The 21,566-nt window shown below is 25.4% G+C and overlaps 1 long non-coding RNA gene across 1 annotated transcript in view; it reads right to left on the bottom strand.

Annotated features, from left to right (window-relative positions):
- Positions 1–4,508, bottom strand: part of LOC135927654 (uncharacterized) — a 115,846-nt gene extending 111,338 nt beyond the window's left edge. The window contains exon 1 of the long non-coding RNA XR_010572137.1: positions 4,449–4,508. This is a non-coding gene — a long non-coding RNA (uncharacterized LOC135927654). The remainder of the gene's footprint in view (positions 1–4,448) is intronic.
- Between the last annotated feature and the right edge of the window lie 17,058 nt (positions 4,509–21,566).

The following is a 21,566-nucleotide window of genomic DNA, read 5'->3' as shown; positions in this document are numbered from 1 at the left end:
TCATAGATATTTTTTCATTCGATCTTCATCTAGATGAGAATAACAGAATATAACATGTCGAGTATGGCCAGTTTGGATACAATAAAGATATGAATTGAAGTGTTGCTGAATTTCAAAGGTTGATTGCATTGTTATTTAAATTAATATACGAGTTGATAATAATTTAAAAATCTCTAAGGTGTTTTACTACAATATAGCATTCAAGGGTTAAAATTCCATACTTAGTGAAATCTTAAAATTCTAGTCTAATAATTTTTTATTAAATAATTTTATAAAAGTTTAATCAAATTTTTAAAAATATTAAATATATTATTCATCAGAATTATCTACGGTGTCAATAAAAAGATCTCCGGTGTCAAAAGAAACGTGTATTACGCCCAATCGTTTTGATACAGGTTTGAACTAATTTATAGTTAATTAAAGTAATTAGTATTTTATAGAGAATATGTGACCTTAAATTTCATTAAAATATAACTTTAAATTAATTAATTATTGCCTAGCTCGATTAAAATATAATATTACATTTTAATTAATGAAAAACATTTGTTGTGAAATTATTATAAAAAACATTAGAATATAATTAATACTGTATATTTTTCACTTGCGTTATAAAAAACTAGTTTTGTTAAATAAAAATGAAATGAAATTTACATTTACTTATAAAAAGGGCGTATATATGTGAGCTGCGAAAATGATCCTATGCTTATTTTATCATTAATTTGGATAACCTTTTACCATATCCAGACAAAGTGTATTATAATTTCTTCAATCCCATTTTCGATAAGATAATTTTACTGGGTACAAATATTGAATTTTCTAAAATAAAATAGCTCGAAATTTTATTTCAGCATTCCTTTTGTGCTAATTTTCACTGTGCTCAATTTGGTTTTACTAACTTGAATCCAAGAAGATTTTCTAAAAGATCCAGGTGAAGTTAAAAGGAATTTTATTTGGTTTAAATTAAGGATTTGAAAAAAAAGTTATTGAAAAGGAAAATTTAGGCTCTTATACGTTACAAAAAGAATTGAAATATGAAAAAGAAAAGAAAAAAACATAAAAAATTTGGATTATAAAGTTATAAAATAAATAAAAATAATGTGATTTTAAAATTGAACGAACTTTAAATTTGAACGCGTTCATCAAAAAAAATCAAATTTAATATTAAAAATATATGAAAGTAATACCATATACTAATTATATAAAGAAAATTTGAATGAATAAAATAATTTAAAAAGTTTATAATGTTAAAAAAATGTTAAGTTCATTTTAGTGTTGTTGAATTACATAACTTTGACCATCTCTGTGGCTTATTCAAGCTTTTAGCCTAAAAAATAGAATCAAGCATCTAAGTTGAGTCTCAACTTGAAGATTGATTAGAACATTTTTGAATAAAAACATGGCTACCATGTTTTATTTGACTAAAGTTAGGTAGTTAAACAACACTAGTTTATTTTTTATCCATTATTTTTACAAAATCTTTAAAAACGGGGAACGAATTGACCTTGATTTAATCAATTATATTTAAATTTCATTAATTTATAATTAACAATAAATTTTTTGAAACTTTTCTTTATAAAAGAAATCATATTTAATTTTTTAACCTTTTAACGCGAGGTTAAAATATTTCATCTAAAATGAATATTATGTTATTTAGGATATAAATAACAGAAAAGTTGAAATCTACAATGTGCCTAAAATGGGCCACTTAAAATGTACTATTTATAAATAATTTTTTAAAATCTTGTATTGCTTTGATAAATATATACTTTAAAGTGATGAATTGACGAATTGATGTTAAAAGTTTAACTATTTTACAATGATGCTTACTTTAACCTGTATTTTCCGATATTGGTTCAAAATCGATCCGATACCGATATTTATACTGATTTTTCACCACCCCCTTTAGAATTAATTGTAATTAAGAAATCAACATTTTTTATGCAAAAAATCGAATTATGCATTTTTTTTCAATTAAGATTATAATTAAATATATATAATAATATATCCATTCTATGTTGTTATGAATTATAGAATAGTAATATTTATTAAATAAATATGAGAGCCTCAAGATCTTCTGGCAATAAGCTTTTACGATGTGGTATACTCTATCCCTTGCTGTAAGATTCAGATGCGGCACTTGTTGCAGGAGGCACCAAAATAATTTAGGAAGAGTTTTACATTTGCATTGTTTAAAAAAAATTATTAAGAAAATATTATAATGTAAAATAAATAAATATGATAAAAATTTACAAAAAAAAAGAAAAGTAATAAGATCGGATCGGGTTTTACAGGTATCGGCCCGATTCAAGTTCCGATTAGATATTTAATATCAGCACGGCCCTAATATAGTATTAAATGTTGAACTTCTCATAATTCAGCACAGCTCCTAAAGTATAATAGGTAAAGCTATAATTTTTTTATTTTGTAGATGAGGGATTTGGCTATTGTCAATGTTTATGAATTTTATGATAAATCGTAATTTGATAATTTTAAAATCCAAGCTAATTTCTAATTTTGATATTATTTTTTTAATTCATCAAATAAATTAATAAAGAAGATATAAATAAAGGTTTTCTTACTCTAATTCATATTTTAAAAGGATATTTTGATAATTTTCGTAAGTCACTAAAAAAGGAAAAATTGTTGAGAAAATAAAAGAAATAAACTTAAAGAGTTGAAGCCTCATTGGAACAAAAGAGTGTAGAAAATATTAAGAAATAATAACATATTTTAAGAAATAAAAGTAACATATTTTAAGAAATAAAACATTATATAAAAGCTAGATTAAAGTATTAAATCAATAAGCATTAGATATTTGTACAATTTAACTATCAATGACTTCAACATTAATATATTCCATTTCTTTACTGATTTTGGAATAGAAAATAATAACTGATACTTAATAAATTTGAATAATTTAAATCTATTTAATATTAAACTTCATAACTAACCTAGTTATTTTATGCAATTTTTTTATGACTATTTAGCATAATTTTTTAACTAAATTTTATTTATCTATAAAATACAATACCCCAATTACCTCTAATGCTCCTGTTGAGCGCCTGTTTAGTAATGCTAAATAGGTTTTAGGGGTATGCATGAATGTTTATTAGATACAAATTTAAAAAATTTATTACTTTGATCTAAAAGAGATTATAAATTGTCCATTATTTTATAAATCTTTAAAACGGGGCACAAATTGACCTTGATTTAATAAATTCTTTTTTAAAATTTCTTAACAACGAATTTTTCAATATAAATTTTTAACCTTTCATTTATTCACAATATATAGAAAAAATGAAGATAATAGTTACTTGGTCCTTCACATAAATTTTATTTACATTTAGTACCTTGATTACAAGATTTTAAAGCATCTTTTTCTTATCTAATTTTATTTATAAAAATAAATAAAATATAATGAAGGGGAGACCGAGGCAAAATGATGAAGAGATAACAATGTTAGCAAACTTTTCAACTTAGGCATTTTTTTTATAACTTAATTTATTACCCATTTATTTATATTTTTAAAACCTTTCTAGGTTTTACAAAAAAATAATTTTTTAATAAAAATTTCCTTTTAATAAATTGTGTTATAGGACATCAAATTTAAAAATTTGGAAATTATTAAGTCATGCTATAAAATACTATTATCGGAAGTTTAAAACTGGAAAACAAGCAATAACGATTTTACAATTAATATCACATTGGGGTAAAGTTGCTATGGGTAAAACTGTCAAAATGTTCCATCTTAAAGGAATATTATATTATTTTAGATATATATTTTAAAATAGTCATCGCAAAGAAGGGGAATATTGAAATGTAGGATGTGCCTAAATTGGGCACTTAAAATATACTAACTATATATAATTTTTTACAATCTAGTATAATATTGATTAATTTATACTTTAAAGTGATGAATAGACGTTAAAATTTAATCATTTTAATGATGGTTACAACCTGGGTATGAAGTAAAATGCTAAACATTACATAATTAAGAACACCTCCTAAAATATTATAGGTATAGAGCTACAACTTTTTTTTATTTAGTAGATGAGGAATTTAACTATTTATATATCTAGTCTACATTTTTAAGTTTTGTCAAAAATAAATCTTTTTATATCGGTCTTCCTTATATTAAGTAATGTTTAGAAAAATGAATATATTGTAATTGAAACGTAAAATTAGATTATATATAAATATTAAATAAACCTATTTAAAATCGGCAGAATACAAGCCTATTTCTAACTTTAATCTCAAAATCTAACTATAATTATAAAAAAGATATCAATAAAAGCTTTACAACTTTAATCCGATATTTTAAAAGGTGGATTAATAATCTCATAATATATTTATTTTTTTAAAATACTTTATCTTATGATAAATAAATAATTAGGTAAAAAGTTGATCTTAAAATATTTGAATTAAAATATATTAAACTATAATAATACTTGAGGGATTCTTCTTCTAAATTATTCCAAACACATCATGCATTTTCCGTCAAATTTGAACATTCTATTTTATATCAATAAGATTGTTTTCTTTTTTAAAATATATTGCAATATTTATAATTGTTGAATTAATAAAAAGATTTTCGCAGTGATAGTACATTTAACTAAATTTAAAATTTGTTAATTTATATAAAGTAATTTTTTGAATAATGTAAGTATTTTTTTTAAAAATAAAATATTTTTTCCTAATTCTAGAATTTAAAAATTTGATAATCAACTATTGTCAACGTTTTCTAATAATTAAATTCATTTATTAAAAATAATTTAAAAAAAATGACAATAATTAGCTAAATATATATAAATTTGATAGCTATTTCGATTTAGGCATAATTTAATGTGGGAGTAAAAATATGAATACTTACAATTAACAAATTGGTAAAAAATATTTGCGGTAAAAATTTCCCTAGCAAAGAATACACAGGAAAAATTTCCCACATAAAATAATTTCAAGGAAAATATTATCCCAGAAAATAGGTTCCACGTTAATTCGGGACGGGAAATTCTGTGTAGGGGTCAATTTAGCGCAGCGACAATTCGTCGCCTATCTAATACTGTTGCAATTTATTATAGATTTATTAGTATTATTACAAATTTATATTGTAATATATATTCTTATCTGATCCTCTGCCTTAAGTAAAAGCCTACGCCAGACTACCCAGAATTTTTTCTGATTAGGCGGCCAACATCTTAAAATGTTTTTAGCCAAATCACCATATAAGAGCAAATGATGGGTATGAATAGAGGATTCAGCGCTGTATTTGCCGATTGAGCTCTGTTCAGAGCGTGCTTGCTAAAAATGGAAGAGTAAGTGTCCAGACAAGAGAAATCCCATATTAGAAACTTTCCTTTAGACATGGGATTCATGTAACTCTATCAGGACGCCTAAAAGAGGCCAAAAGATTGAGGTAGGAAAACCTTTGACAAATTTTTATTCAATTACAGAAACACACAATACAACAGAAGTTACACCTTCTAAAGAATGTTTAATCGCGAAATTAGAATCAAATGGGACTTATTAAAGCCGCAATAAAGGAGATAGAGATAACACAACACTATCATGTAATGGAATCATCAATGTAGGAGATTTTGTTTGGTATAAAATACAAGGTGATCACAAATTGTAAAAAGCATGGTCACACGCAAAGAAAGTGACATGATATCCCAAATTAAAACGGATAAAGGTATTTTAAGAAGATATTTAGACCAATTTTGAAAAAATTTTAAATTATGATAGGTGTAAAAATATAATTTGATATGGGATTTAAATAAAAAAGTAATTATAATATATTTCAATTGAAATAAAAATATTAATTAAGTAGGTTTGGGTTTCGGTGGGTCAGGAATATTTTTATCAAATAAATATATTGTGATGGGTATCAAATAGTGTTGTTAAATGGCTCGTTTTGAGCCGATTTTTAAAAACGGTTAACTCATTATTTCGTCCAGAAAAATATTGAGCATACCTCAAGATTTTGCTCATATATTATCGAAATCTCGAGACTTAGGCAATATTTTTCTGGTTAAAATATTGAGTTAGCCGTTTTAAAAAATCGGCTCAAAATGAGCCGTTTAACAACACTAGTATCAAATTGAATCTAATTAAAATATCTTTGAATTAAATATATTAATAATAGTTGACTATTATAATATCAAACTGGTAGGTTCTAGGTATTGGATTGTCAGGAATTTATTATCAATACAAAATTTAATATGAATATTAAATAAAATATAATTAAAATATTGTTATGAGTATCAAAATTGGAAACTCATTAAAATATCTTTTGACAAATCTTCATATTTTATGATTTCCCTAGTTAATTTAAACTTATATTATTAAGATAACAATATAAAATTTTATAATAATAAATTTTTTTAACCAAAAACATCCAATAACTCCTTTGAATATTCTAACCCTGACCCAAAAAGCCTCTAAGGATTAATCTTAAAATTTCCTTAGAATTTATTTCAAAAAATATAACCTTTTAATACATCGCGCCATATAGCGAATAGCTATATTGCATTTCTATAAATATAAATCTATCATAAATAAAAACAGCATGATTTAAATATTCTAATATGGCCGTACAAATGGTACCTCTGCAAGCTCTCTGATTATTATTATTTTAATTTGAGATTTTTGATAATTATATATTCTATTCAAAATATAATCTATAAAATTTTAATTTCTAACTTTGCTTCTTTGAGAAGATGGTGGGCCCACTAATTGCTGGAATAGTTTATATTTTGTAGGCAAATTTTCAAACAAAAATCTGTCCCATCTCACACTTGGCTAAGCCCGAAACATAGCCATTTGGTATAAAGAAGATTAAAAATATTTAAATATTGAAAAATTTATTATTAAAATCCGTAAAATTTAATACTGAACTCACAGAATATATTTATATTTATTTTTTTTAAACTTTTTTTACATGTAAAAGATCGAATTGTACAAAATTCTATATATCAGCAGAGCACTTCATATTTTATAAGAGCTTGTGATGGGCGATATTAATTTGCTCTTAAAACATGGCAAAAAAACCAAAAAAATTTTAAAAGAATAAATCTTACTCTAAATAAAGTTAAATCTGAGCTTTTTTAAAATACTCTCGATGTCCAAAGGTTTAAAATCATTAAAAAAAGTGAAATTAATCTTCTAGGTTCACCCATTTTTCCAACTGTGAAGTCTTCGTGGATAATTTTTTCGAAGGCTTATATTAGGACTTGAAAATATTTTAAAAGAAATTATTTCACACCAAAGCTTTTTTACCAAAGATATTACACATTTTTAGATTTTTTTTTAATCGTGTTCATAAATTTTTTAGAAGTTTATTAGAAAATATTTTAAATATTAAATTGGAAGATTTTAATTGGGGTTTCTCACAATTACCCTCGAAAATGGGTGGTTTAGAATTATATCCATTAAATCTTATATCTCTTTCCTAATATTTGGCATCGCGTTTGATGAATAACGCCATGATATCTTCTTTTATCTCTCCTAAAGATAACCTTCCTTGACAGCTTGGGTATCTTTAGCTCCACCTGAAGCTGTTTTACCCACAATCTTAACACACGAATCTATTTTCGAACCTTTAATTAAAAAAATTTAAAATAATCATATCAAACCCCCCTTTGGAGTATATTCAACTATTACAGAATGCTGACTGTACTAGTGGTTATGAATGGATGGATGCATTTACAAGTCATAATCTAGGTAAGCCCTTATCAGATTTACAATTAAGAGTTGCCATAGGGCATCGACTTGGGTGCAACATAGTTCAACCACATACATGCATCAAATGTAAAATATAGTTGACTCCAAAGGGAGACATGGTCTAAATTGTATATATAGTCAAGACAGGCATGCAAGGCAAGCAGCAATTAATTTAGCTATTAGACGTTCACCAGGGCCCGAATACCAAACATCCTGGAGCCTAAATTTAACATTAGATGATGGCTTAAGACCAGATGGCTTATGCCTTGGTCTCTAGAGAAATCCTTTATTTTAGTACTTCACATGCGTATCTTCTTTTCTAAAAAATTTAAATTTCTAATCCGATTGATAAGAGAGAAAAAACATGAAATATTCCAAATTCACAAATTATATTTTTTTACCGATCGTTATCTCTTCCCTTGGACATATGCCATGCGGAATTTTAAAATTCTTAAAAAATATAGGCGATGAGATAAAAGCCTTTACATCAGAACCTATAGAATATTATTTTTTAAAACAAAATCCACAAATAATTATTTTAAAATATTATTATTCATGTTTTTTGGGAACTTGTAATCGCTCCATTTTTATAAAATAATGTTTTTTTATATTTTATATTTGATATGTTATTTTTTAAATAATTTTATTTGATAATAAAAATCAAAATATTAAAAAAAATTATAAATTTATAATTGCATAAAATTCTATATTTCTTTAATTCAATATGAATATTTAAATACGAAATATAAAATATTTTAAATTTTATTATCCAAATAAAGATAATGGGGTCAAATAATCTTAAAAAATTAAAACTCCTTTGAATACAATTCAAAAAAAGTAATTTGAAATATAAATATTTAAAAAAATATATTTTAATATTAATACAAAATACCAACAAGTTATTTTCAGAAAAAGTATTTAAATATAAATATTTTGTCGAAATCTTTTTGCAAAATTCTTTAATGAATACTTTTTCTAAGTCTATTTTTTTAGTATCACACTATCATTTTTTTAAACCTTAAACAATATTTTGAGTATTTACTATTATTTAAAATCATCGAATATCTTCAGAAATTCTTAAGCATTATCTATATATATATAAATATATATATACAATCGCCAATAAATGTCAATCATATTTATCCAATAGTTATTCTTTAAAAAAATATTTATACAAAGATTTTTTTTATATCACTATTCTTTCAATTATATTTATTATACCAATGTTCATCCAATAATATTTTACATCATATGACTAAGCAGTTGTTTTTTCTTAGCTTTATAAGAGATTATATGTTTAATAATGATAAAATCTACAAATCTAAAGATCTACTTATTGACCGAGTCAAGACCTACGGCGGTCGAAATATTTTTACCAATATAAAATATCGATATGGGTATGAAATTAAAGGATTAAGATAATTTTTGACTTATATAATAAATTTCACTCTTGGTGGGAGGTAAAAATATAATTAGACAAGGGTATTAAATAAAAGGTAATTATAATATATTTTAATTTTAATAAAAATAATCACTATAGTGTTGTAATGATAATGTAAAGTGGTTCAATTACATTTCCGTCTAATATTAATTTTTGACAAATGTTTCACTTAAGGCGAAAAGAAGATATATAATAGATTGTAATATTATATAATATGTTGTTAATTGTATAACGTTATTGGAAACAATTGATTAGCGATATATAAAAAGTTATTTTTATATGAAATATACGCAAATAATTATATCGAATTATTCTTTATTAATTCCTAAGTTCAAATCAAGCCATAAATTAGATCAAGCCATCACCCCAGCTTGTCCAATAGTAAGTAGGACGATACAGATAAATTTTTGAAATAAAAATAGCTCTAAATTTTATTAAACATTCTAGTTTTGGTTATTTTCATTATGCTTATAATTCTGTAATACATTTATATAATAAATTTATAAAAGAATAATTCATTTAATTTAAAACAGTTGAGTATTATAAAACAAATTTAACCATTTTTTTATTTTATTTCTAATTTTGTGTTGATATTATTTTTTTTTGATTATTTACAATACTTTAATAAATATCCATTTTATATATATAAAGCTAAATACATCTTTCAAAATAAATTCACTTAACTTGCTTTTTTGTTTAACATAATTAAGAATTCTATTTTATCAAATTTGAATATTATATTCAGAATCAATTATAAAATAAATCTTTTTCAAATAACTATTAGATATGTAATATAATTTTAAAAAAATATTATACCCAATTATACCCATTAGCTATATTTTAAGATTAATTATAGAAATAATAGTAAATAATATTAACTTCATAGTCTTTGTAATTTAATTTTTTGCGTTTGTATTCTCTTAGCCAATTCATTTCGAACTTCATGCATTTAAATACAAGCCTCAAAGGTGAATTCCAATATTTTACTCAAAATAATTAGTCTTAATATAAATTTTCAACTCTAATTTTTGCTAAATCATGAAAGAGGTTATCGGGTCACTCTATTGGGATTGATCAAGAAATGAGAAGAAAATATAATCTGGGAATCTTTGATAACTTTGGATGTTTGTTAATTTGTGAAAATCTTATTTTTAATAAAATTTTAGTCAAACGGTTTATTTTATTATTAACTTCTATATAAATTACTTCTTTCTCAGGTTAGGATGGGACTGAAATTTATTATTGAATAATCATATATATTAACCTCTTTACTTTTAGAAAATTACCAATTAAAAACAAGGTAAAATTGTAAAATATTAATTTAATGATAAAAAAAATAAATTAAAGGCCTAAAATTTAAAAATATAAAATTTATAGTTTTATTTGTTAATTGACCAATCTATGTTCTTTTGAAATTTGTCAGAATAAATCAAAGATAAACATCCTAATAGTATCAAATATTAAAAACTACCTAAAAAATCAAATTCAACCCCCTAAAATCAATTTAAAATGTCAATATATTTTGGAGACATTTTCTCATCTGTTCCTCCTCTGGCATACCTAAAATTTTCATTACCATGTCAATCTTTTCTTTGTTTCAACAATGGTATGCTCTTTTAAGTTTAATAATGGAGGATACATGAGAATATGTAGTTTCATTAATGGTGGCTAAAGAATTATTATTTGTTGAAATGTTAAATGAATGAATATCATTCTCCTGAGATGGGCAAAGAATAATTTACAGAAGTATTTTATAATAAAGAGCGTTATTATATAAACTATATTAAATTTTAAAAAATTAATTAAATTAAATATATAAAAATATCAAGTAAATGATATGTAAAAAAATATCTTTCTGTAAAATTATTCATTTATATATAAATCAAAGTTTTTTTAATAACAAACTTCAAGTGCGCATTTTTTAAAAAGTTAATAAAATTTTTTTTAACCTAGATTAATAAATATTACAGTGTTGAGATGATTTAATGAAACATATTGACGAAATTTTATGGATGGGTTTTAATTTAATCGTCAGTATTTTTCATTAAATCATCACAACATTGTAATATCATTTTATTTTTTTAACATCTGGTTAAAAATATCCCCACTTTCACTATATCATAAAAATTATACAAAAATCTTTGAATTAACCGTAAAAAATAGATACAACCCAAATACTATAATTATCGAAAATATTCTTATTGTATAAATATATTTGAATATTGGTTTGAATTTTTGTTTAGGCCAAAGTTAGGACATAATTAATACTCTTACAGTAGGAGATATATATTATCAAGGACGAGGCATTTTTTTTTAATAGTATATTTATAATATAAAAAGGGTTGTATATATTCATCATTGTTATTTTCTAATTATTTATTATAGTCAACTTCACACTATACAACAAAATCGAACAGAAATAATGATCCAAAAAGATTAACTATCGATATAACAATAAACACTTCGATGTTAAATATTAAAAAAATTCAAGATAATTGGAATTCCATCGCGATTATAAAATCAGGTATTTTTATCTTTACTGTTGTAGATAGCATCATGATAATAAAATCTCAATGCCGTTAGAATAATATTTTACAAATTTATATATATTAAGTATATATGATGATATTTTTATATTATACCAAAAAATAATTGTTAATTTACACTCAAATTATTATATTTTTGAAATTTAATTAGGAGAAAGCCTTACCTAGAAATGAAGAAAATATACGAGATATGCGATATAATGGGATTGAGAGTAGGCTATGAATCTAACCACTTATTACAAAGAAAAAGACGATGAAGAGATTAAAAAATTTTATATGCCTGTTCCACCATCTTGATGGAAATAAGCATATCTTTTTTAATCGGAAATTATCGTAATAGAACAATATTATTTGGAACATCTATATTTTCTTAAATGGTTCCAACCATAAAGAAAATCATGTTACATTTTATGCATCTTCGTATTTAAACAATTATTCATACATATAAAAATTTTATAACAAACATAATATATGCCACCAGGGAAATCGGTATTTATTTATAAAAATTATCTTAAATGAATAACTCTTGCATTATTAATAAATTTTGTATTTAATCTTGCAGTAGCATATATTTTAAAAAAGTATTAGGAAAGCCGCAATATAGGTATATTCTGAAATTCAGGTAAAAGGTCATTTATTTCATTAAGGTCAATCCCATAAATTAAGAAATTCGGATTAATAAGATTTATTACAAACGTGCAACACATTTAAAAATATGTTTACTCTTCTTTCCGAAATATGCTAATATATTTGTGCATTCTATAAATTATATTTTATAGAACGTTTCCAAACTTTAATTTTTTAATATTTTATAATTTTTATTAAATCTATTTATATATTTTAAAATTTTAAATTAAATATATCTAAAAATGAAGAGTATTTTATTAAATTTAGTTCTAGCAAGTTTGATTTACCGTGGAATAGTACAGTTTACTCCTAAATGTATGTATTTCTATTTATCTTTTGTTTCTTAAAATATTACTTTTATATTAAATATATGAAATCACTTGTATATTTAATTATATGTGTTTTCTTACATAATAATACTTAAAAGCACTGACAAGCTTTATTGATAACTAGGGATATACAGCATGCATATATAAATAATGAATATCGATGATTATTATTTCCTTAAATATTTTATGGGAGCTCTTTAAGTTAAGATAAAGCTAGAAAAAAAATTCGTTTTTTTAATAAAATCTTGGTTATGATAGAATTTTCAATAGTTATTTTAAATTAGATATCTTAATCGAGTGAATAATCATAGATTATAACATTTAACAATTAATAACTGCTTATATTTCCAATATCCCTTAGTATGTATGCTTAACAAAATAAAATTATTTTAAAAAATAATTTTTGGTCTAGAGGGTTTTGTCGGAATTTTTCATTTTTGTCGAAATAAAAAATGATCAATTTGTTGCACTTTTACTATTAATTAAATATTCTTAAAATTTATTTTCTTTTGCATTAATTATTTTTTTTTATAGCATAGCAAAAATCTCAAAATATATCCTGATTTTGACCATTTAGATAGACCTAGATTTTTTAAAAATATTTTTATTCCTTTATAATTAACCAATCAGTTCTTAAGGACTATTTATATAAATTAATATAATTTTTACTTTTATTTATTAAAATTAATTAAAAAATTATAATTATTTTTACAATATAGATTATACATTTTTGAATCTTCATTGGGCATCATTTTTAATAAACGCGTTATGTCAAAATGTTGCGCTATTTAACTTTATTTTTCATAGCGTCAATATTTGAAATATATGTCGCATCATATGTTTTTAATTTTTTCATCGTTATAATAATCAATGAATTATAATATTTATTATTATATAATTTTAAGTAAAAAATATTGAATGCATTAAAATTAACATTATAATGATAAAAAGGTATATTAATATAAGTAAGCAAATAATAATATTAATTAACTAGACAAAAATTTGTAAATTCCTCATCCAAAAAAAATTATTTACTTTTCTTTGGCGACAACTTTTTCTCTCAACTTCTGCCCATCTTTATCCACTTTCCTGTTTTTGTTATTTATCTGTCTCTTATCGTCTGAGATCTAAGTTTCTTTTTAAAGCCAGCGTTATAATTGATCGGTTATTGATAGCATGAAAATGAGATGATTGCAGATTCATATGCTTAGATCTAAACTCGAACAGAGATCGGTAGTATCCCTTGTTGCGATCCTCGGTCATAGTAAAGATCCATTTTCCCAACTCTATGTTAGGTCGTGAGAGTCGAACTATGTTAAGGTCGTGGTTAATGGTGCATAGCTAGTAGCAATGGAATATTTAGAGAGTTTATTCGACTTGATGTCTATTAGAGTATCTTTATTTATGTCGGGTGGTGCAAGAGGATGAACACATCAGAAATCCTAGATTAGGAATTTCACTTTTTCCACAGGATCATGGTATAACCATTAGGGCCATTTACCATCTGTATTGTAAAAACTAGTGGGCTCAAGGGTTGACGAGATGTTAAAAAATTTAAGGCCTTAGCTATATTATCATTGCATTTCGAGAGTCCATAGTCTTTAGAGTTGACGGATATTTAACAGAGAAGAGATAGGGTATTACCATATTGCAATTTAGTCTAACATATTTAGGAGTGGTCAAGATTTCACGAAGGGAAATCCTCAAAAAATTCGTGGCCGCTACTAGCGAAAATGGAGAAGAGTATAGAATGTCCTCGGGTTGGCTCTTTGATTTAAGATATGCAACGGAGTTGCAATCTAGAGGCTTATCATAGTCATTCCATGCTGATGAGTTAGGATCGACTAATGAGAGAGAGCTCAAGCAAGGGGTCATATGAGAATATGTAACAGAAAGTAGCTAGAGCTACCTTATGCGAATGCCACCGGATTGTGATAAGGTAAACTGTATAAAAAGATATTCTCAAATTTAATAGTCTATCTTTTCTGTGGGGTATTTAATCTAAAGCTCATGGGCAACTAGAATGACATCATATTTTAAGATTAGCGAATATCGGAGTATATATAAAATTCTCGGAATTAAAAGTTAGTTCTTAAATAGATAGATGGCTCATGAGAGATCTCCCTTTAAATATGAACAAGAAACTTAATGATTGAAAATCCGAGGTGTGCCAAAGAGTTCAGCTATGTATGATTTAATGTAAGATTATGATTAAGATAAATTTTCACAGGATGTCCGTAACTACACTGTGGATCTTATAGTCTTGACCTTCATCACTTCTTCCTGTGGGCAGCTTAAAATACATCGTCTATATACCAATTATGAAGATTAAGTTTTGGTCATTTATATCTTATATCAGATCCTAAATGCTCAGACAGCAAAAATAACTTGGATTCATTTGCTATATTAAATCAACCCATTTCCAAAGAAGCTGTTTGGGGCTAAAGCAATCAAAGTTAAATTTGTGAATATTCTGATAACAGCTACTACATAACAAGATATTTACTGGATGCAAACCTTCGTCAAAAATCAATACCTACCCGCCTAAAAAATTTGCAGCCTTAAGCAATTATATTTTTACATTATTAATTTTACCTTTATATTTGTAGTCCTTTCATTAATTTTAAAACGAATAATCAAAATATTGTGAAGGTAAAAGAGTTATTTTTTAGAACATGAAAACTCACATTTACAATGAAAGCAATGCATTATTATAGTATATTGTTTGGCATGAATATGAGTTTTTTTTTGTTATTTTTAAAAGGAAAGAAGAAAGTGATGCAAAAATTGTTTTATTTGGAAAATAATGTCTATGATTGTGTATAACTGTTGTATAATTTGTTTAACTAACAACGGTGTTGTAAATATGCAAATTATTACATTGATATTATTGCATTTATTATTTCAAAGCTAATTAAATTCTATTTAAATATATAAAATAGTGCAATCAAAACTATAAAATAGCAATATCTATATAACCCTCCACAAAAGTATAAATATAATATTCTAAATGCCAAAAAAGGAAATATGAATATTATAAGAGAAAAGTCTAAAGAAATAATATATATTTTTATACATTTTTCAGTTTTTTTTTACTGATCGGCCTAAAAAAATTGACATGTTCTCGAGGCCTCATTGGCAAAATACCATTTCATGGCCAGTCAGTCCCTTACTCAAGATTTGAGTACCCACTTTGATTAAATTATAAATTAAATATGGCAATTTATATAATAATAAAATACTGAGTAATTTGGCTTAAAATATATATTATAAATAATTAATAATGATCTTAATCGTATATTTATTATTTTGGAAAAAAATATATTTATTCATTTATATTTAAATGCAGTAAGTAAATTGCATAACTCACACACTTTAAATACTTGATTTTTTAAGGGTGATAAAAAAATGTGCAAAATATTTATTATATACCTATGAAATACTTATATTTATAATAAATGAATGTATTATTATATTACAAATTATTATATCCTTATAATTTTTTTTAATATATTTTTTTAATTATAGCTTTTTAAAACGTAATTGTTTAATTATAACGAAAAGTGTTTTTTTTGTGGTTAAAATCTAAATATAGTTGCGATGCAAAATATAAATAAAATTAACAAAACAGTTTTTAATATAAAACAAATAACTATATTTGATAAACTAGGAGGGAAATGGGAGTGTTTCGAAGAAACATTTGTAGTTCCCCTTTAGGATTTCAAATTAGACTTTTTGTTTAAGAGATAGGGACTCGTTTTTGACCCCTGTCCTTAACGAAATTCTTCTACTCAATTGATTTAAGAACTTTAGGGATTGGGGACCGGGGTTTCCAAGGACGCTAAAAATTAGGGGAATAAATATAAAAGAGTTAGGGAGGAATCTATATTTATTAAACTTATTGGTTTCTTGTAGTTCCAAGGGGACGGTATTTCCGTTAGCCGGAAAGGAGGTAACACAAGAGACGTCCCAGACAAGTCTTTTACCGCCGTGCCAAGACGTTAAAGACATGCCGTCGGGACGCTTACCGTCCGCATTTAAGAGACCTAATGGCTCCAAACTATTGGGGAAACCGGCCGAAATTAAGGCTTTGCCGATTAACCTATTAAGGTTGTCGTGCCTAGTGTTGTCAATTGGTTGGTTGTGTGAAACCCAGACCCGGGGTTTGGGTCTAAACGACCAAACCAGCTCTGAGCACGAACCCCGAGCACAGACCCGGGGTTCAGACCCGGGGTCCAGACCCACCTATAAATTACACCTGGGGCTCGGATAAATGAAAAGTAAAAAAAAAATTTCATTTTCTAATCTTAAATTAAATCTTATTCTTATCTTATTTATTCTAAATTAATAAAGCTTTTTTTTTTATTCTCATTTTCTTACCATTTTTGAGGAGGGGACTTTCTTTTGATCAAAAATTTTTATGGTAAAATAAAAATATAAGTAAATAAATATTCAAAAAGAGTAACCCATGCATGACGGAAAAAGTAAAATTTTATTTTAACACATATTGATATTGTAATTAAATGTGGACCAATATATAAATTCAACGTCATTCATGCCTGTATAAATAATAAAAAGAAATGTAAATTTATAATTTGTGATGAAATAATGGCCAATAAAAAGTTTTTCTTTATTATATTAAAGTTATATTCCCAATATTATATGTCATTATGATTAATATTTTTTCTAGTTCGATACATGTGTAATTTTAATCTCAAGGCTTCAAATTAACAAGTGAGCATCGTCTGAAATATAATATCAACAAAAAGATTATTTTCAAAAGCAATTGTGGGGAAATATCTCTAAAATATAGTTGATATAAGTAATACCATCCATTAAAAAAGTAGTGGTGCTACATTTTGTATCTCTCTGTAAAAATAGTAATGTCGCTACGTTTACATCTTTTTAAAAAAAGTAACTCCACTATTGAAATAAAACGTAACGCTACTATGAAAAAGTTCAATTTTATAATAATATTTTGTTTTATTTAGGTATATTTAAAACGAACATAAAAATCGGTTCAGATTAGAGACCTCTATGGGCCGGGTATGGGCCTAATATCATATTTTCTAGAGGTCTGGACCGGGCCTGGGTTTAAAAAAAATTTTCAATGGGCTTGGGCCTAAAATTATTAAATTTAAATTTAGATTATTTAAAACAGTTGCTAATTTAAAGAAATATTGCTTTTTTTTCTTCTAATAATAATAAATTTCAGTTTTGTAAACACAATGATTGCCTAAATATATTTAAATATTGTTAATTTCATTAAATAAAAAAAAATTAAATTTTTGTATATGGGCTTGGGCCGGGCTTGGGAATTTTTTTTAACATTAAATATGGGCCGGGCTTGGCCAAAAAAATTTTTTACTGCGGGCCTGGGCCGAGCTTGGTCAAAAAATTAAGGCCCATGAAGGTCTCTGGTCTAGATCACGGTCTAATTCGATTTTATATTATGGTCCATAGTTTGGTCTATGAAAATATCTTGAACTCCATTACATAAAATATTCTGAGAAATTTATTTTCCTTCAGTTGTTTCAGAATTATGGCAAGATTGAAAAGTGGGATATGACGAAATTATAAAACAACCACAAATAATTTAAATAGTAATGATATTTCTAATCTATATTTAGTTTAATCTTTTTTTAGAACTAATCTGCTATCATATTATTACTTAAAAATAAAACTCAACTTTTTCCTAATTTGTTCCTTCTTCTAGTCTTTGATGACAGCGGAAAGCGTTGTAAATATTGTTGCCATAGGAGTAGCGAGAATTTTGATATGAAGGGGGGGGGGCTATTAGTTTGGTGTTCTCCTCATAAATTTTATTGAAGATCTTCATGATCACCTATTATAGCCCTTTGGCTATGCTACATTTTTAAATAATAGATATCTTTTTTTTATAAAAATGCTTTTTCTATAAATGATTTGGAATTAATTACTCTATGCAATGTATATTCCAAATCATTAAAACATAGAATATCATGTCCTCTTTTAGATTTTTTATTAGTAATTTTGTTTTCTAAAATTACATTACCAAATTGATTATATCTAGATTGTTAACATTGAATTATATTGGGATTAATTCTTTTCTCAAGAAGAATTTTGATTATAAATAAAAATATTTTTAAACTATTACTTTTCCCGCACTTTAATGAACCAATCACAGAATTGGACGAAACTTTACGATGAAGTGTCCATACGATCATAGGCACGGAAATCTAATTTTTATTCCATATTTTTCTTCTATTTTACTTATCATTGATTCAAATAAATTTCCACACTCATTTTATCATTTCGAAATTTTGATCTTCATAGAAAATTCCTAGATATCCAACCTATTAGGGACCCATTTATAATGAAAAGGATTTAACGCGCAATATCTATTCCCGCGGAAAGTAACGCTACGACTACGTTTATAGTAAACGAGTTATCTTAAAGCGTTGAGTTATTTAACTCGGCATTATTACAGCTGATCCAGTTATTGGTTTAATCGTGTCACACATTTTTTTTTAATCAACGCATCGAAACATATGTTTTCCAAATTTTGTCAGCCATTATCATCGTTAACTCTCTCCATATTTATCATTTGCTATAGGAAAAAGAGGAGGGGAGGAGATATATCTAATTCTATAATTGCGCATGCGCACTGAAACTTTATGAAATAAGAACTTTATAATATTGTTGATAATTAATAAAAAATACAAACTTCATATCTCTTTTATTTTTACAATTATGGTAATTGAATTCAATTCCTTTTTCATAAAAAATGGAGAACATCATATGAATAATTAAGATCCCCTTTTTTTAACCACTAATAAAAATATTTGCATTTTTAAAATAACATGAACAAACATAGCCCATCAATATATCCCAAAGCTGGAAAACTCCCACCTCTCCCCACTCCTCCATCGCGGAAATAAAATAATCAGATGATTCTAATTTTATTGCCTTTCAGCCATCTTTCCCAAGTAATTCTTATTTACATGTAAACCCAGCTAACATGGTAGAAATTATCATTTAGAAACAAAATACGCGGATATTGAATCAGAAACCGTCAACCCCTCTCCTAGCGAATAGTAAAAAATTCTTAAGATCCATCCACCTGTAAAACAACTGCGAAAGGATCTGTTTACTTCTGTATAGAGGGCAAATATTTTGGTTGGATTTACTTGCAAAACAAAAAATAAACAAAGGTTAGCTGAAAGGAATAGAACTTACTTATGCCTCTAACAAAATCACGGACAGATGTGTTATGTGGTTAGAAAAGACCCCGGACTTTAAAAAAGATTCAAGCACTTAATTTTTTTAATTTTTTACATTTCTAAAATTAGGAAATTTTTGTCCAGTGTCTTCTCTTGGTCCTTACTTTTGTCGAGGACATTTGTATCCATAATTCCTATTAACCAGAGAGGAGAGCACATTAAACTTTTTTCATCCTGAAGTAGATAAAAAAAACAGACATTTTTTTTTGAAACGCATTTATTATACCGATAAATAATTTCAAAAAAAGAGATCTGTCCAAATTAGACAGGTGTGCTCAATTGTTTTGAGGTCAGTAAAATAATTCAATATTAAACTATAAAAGAAATTACAAAAAAGAATGAAAAATTAAAATTAAAGACAATTAAACTTTTTTTCATTTCTAAAATTTTTAAAAAAATTTTTAAGAAATTTTTGGAAAATTCTAAAATAGAATTTCTAATATTCTAAAATGGAATTTCTAAAAAAAAAAGAAGAATTTAATTAAAATCTTTTGACATTTTTAAAATTAAATTAAATTTTTAAATCATAAATTAATTAGGTAAAATCACAAAAAATAAAAAACAGTTTTATTTAAACAATTTAAACAATTGGTTTTTTTTAAATATAAAAAAACATAAAAAAAACTTCCCAAAATGGCGGAGTGCAAAAAATCTGCCGAATCTTGGATTCTACTATCGATTCTCGCGTATTCCGCCTTATTCACTCGTTCGTTCCAGAATGTCGTTACGGGTAAAAAAAAATTATATTCGTAAAACGCAATGACGTAAAATAATACCTAGACTGACGGAAGCGTCGTTGAATGGCAAATCAGCTGGATCTGCCATTTTGGTTCGTGTTAAAAAACAAATCGATAACTTGCTTTCTTATTATCTCGAGGATCAGAATAATTCTTTGATAAAGTTTGCGCGTCAGACATAGGAATTAAATTGGCCTGAATACGGGTAACCAAAATGGCGTCTCCAGCTGTTATTATTGTTGCACACTTTTGATGGATGCATCGTCAGTCTAGGTATTATTATTATGTCATTGGTAAAATGTTAGCTTTTATCGATTTTGTTTTTATTTTTCAGCCTGAAATGGTTTTTTAAAAAAAGATTTTTGGATTATGCTGCTGGAATAGCTGGAATGAAAAAAAAATGTAAATTCCAGATTTAAGAATATCTACAACTCTCCTAAGAATTTTGACATTACTTTATTAAGTAATTTTTAATTTTTTTTTACTATTCATAAATATAATTAATTTTAAAAAACTTTCCAAAATGGCGGTGTGTAAAAAATCTGCCAAATCTTGGAGATTCTATTATCGATTCCAACATATTCCAGCATATTCACTTATTCTTTCCAGAATGTCGTTGCGGGTAAAATTCTGTATCAGTTTAAATTTATTATATTGTAAAATGTTATAGCCTTTTGATTTTGTTTTTATTTTCAGCCGGAAACTGTCTAGAGATAAGATTAAGAATATGCTGGAATGAAAAAAAAATGTAAAATCCAAATACAAGAATACCTACATTCTCTAAAAATTTTTCGGAGAATGAATTACAAACATTTTAGATAATTTAATGACAATATAAAAAAAAATATTAAATAACATCATTTATATAAAGGAAGGAGAGAAAGAAATAAAGAAAAAGAAAGAAA

The sequence above is a fragment of the Gordionus sp. m RMFG-2023 genome, chromosome 3, assembly GCF_954871325.1.
Source record: "Gordionus sp. m RMFG-2023 chromosome 3, tfGorSpeb1-WG-v2, whole genome shotgun sequence".
Taxonomy (NCBI): domain Eukaryota; kingdom Metazoa; phylum Nematomorpha; class Gordioida; order Chordodea; family Parachordodidae; genus Gordionus; species Gordionus sp. m RMFG-2023.
This window is presented reverse-complemented; position numbering and strand designations above follow the sequence as displayed.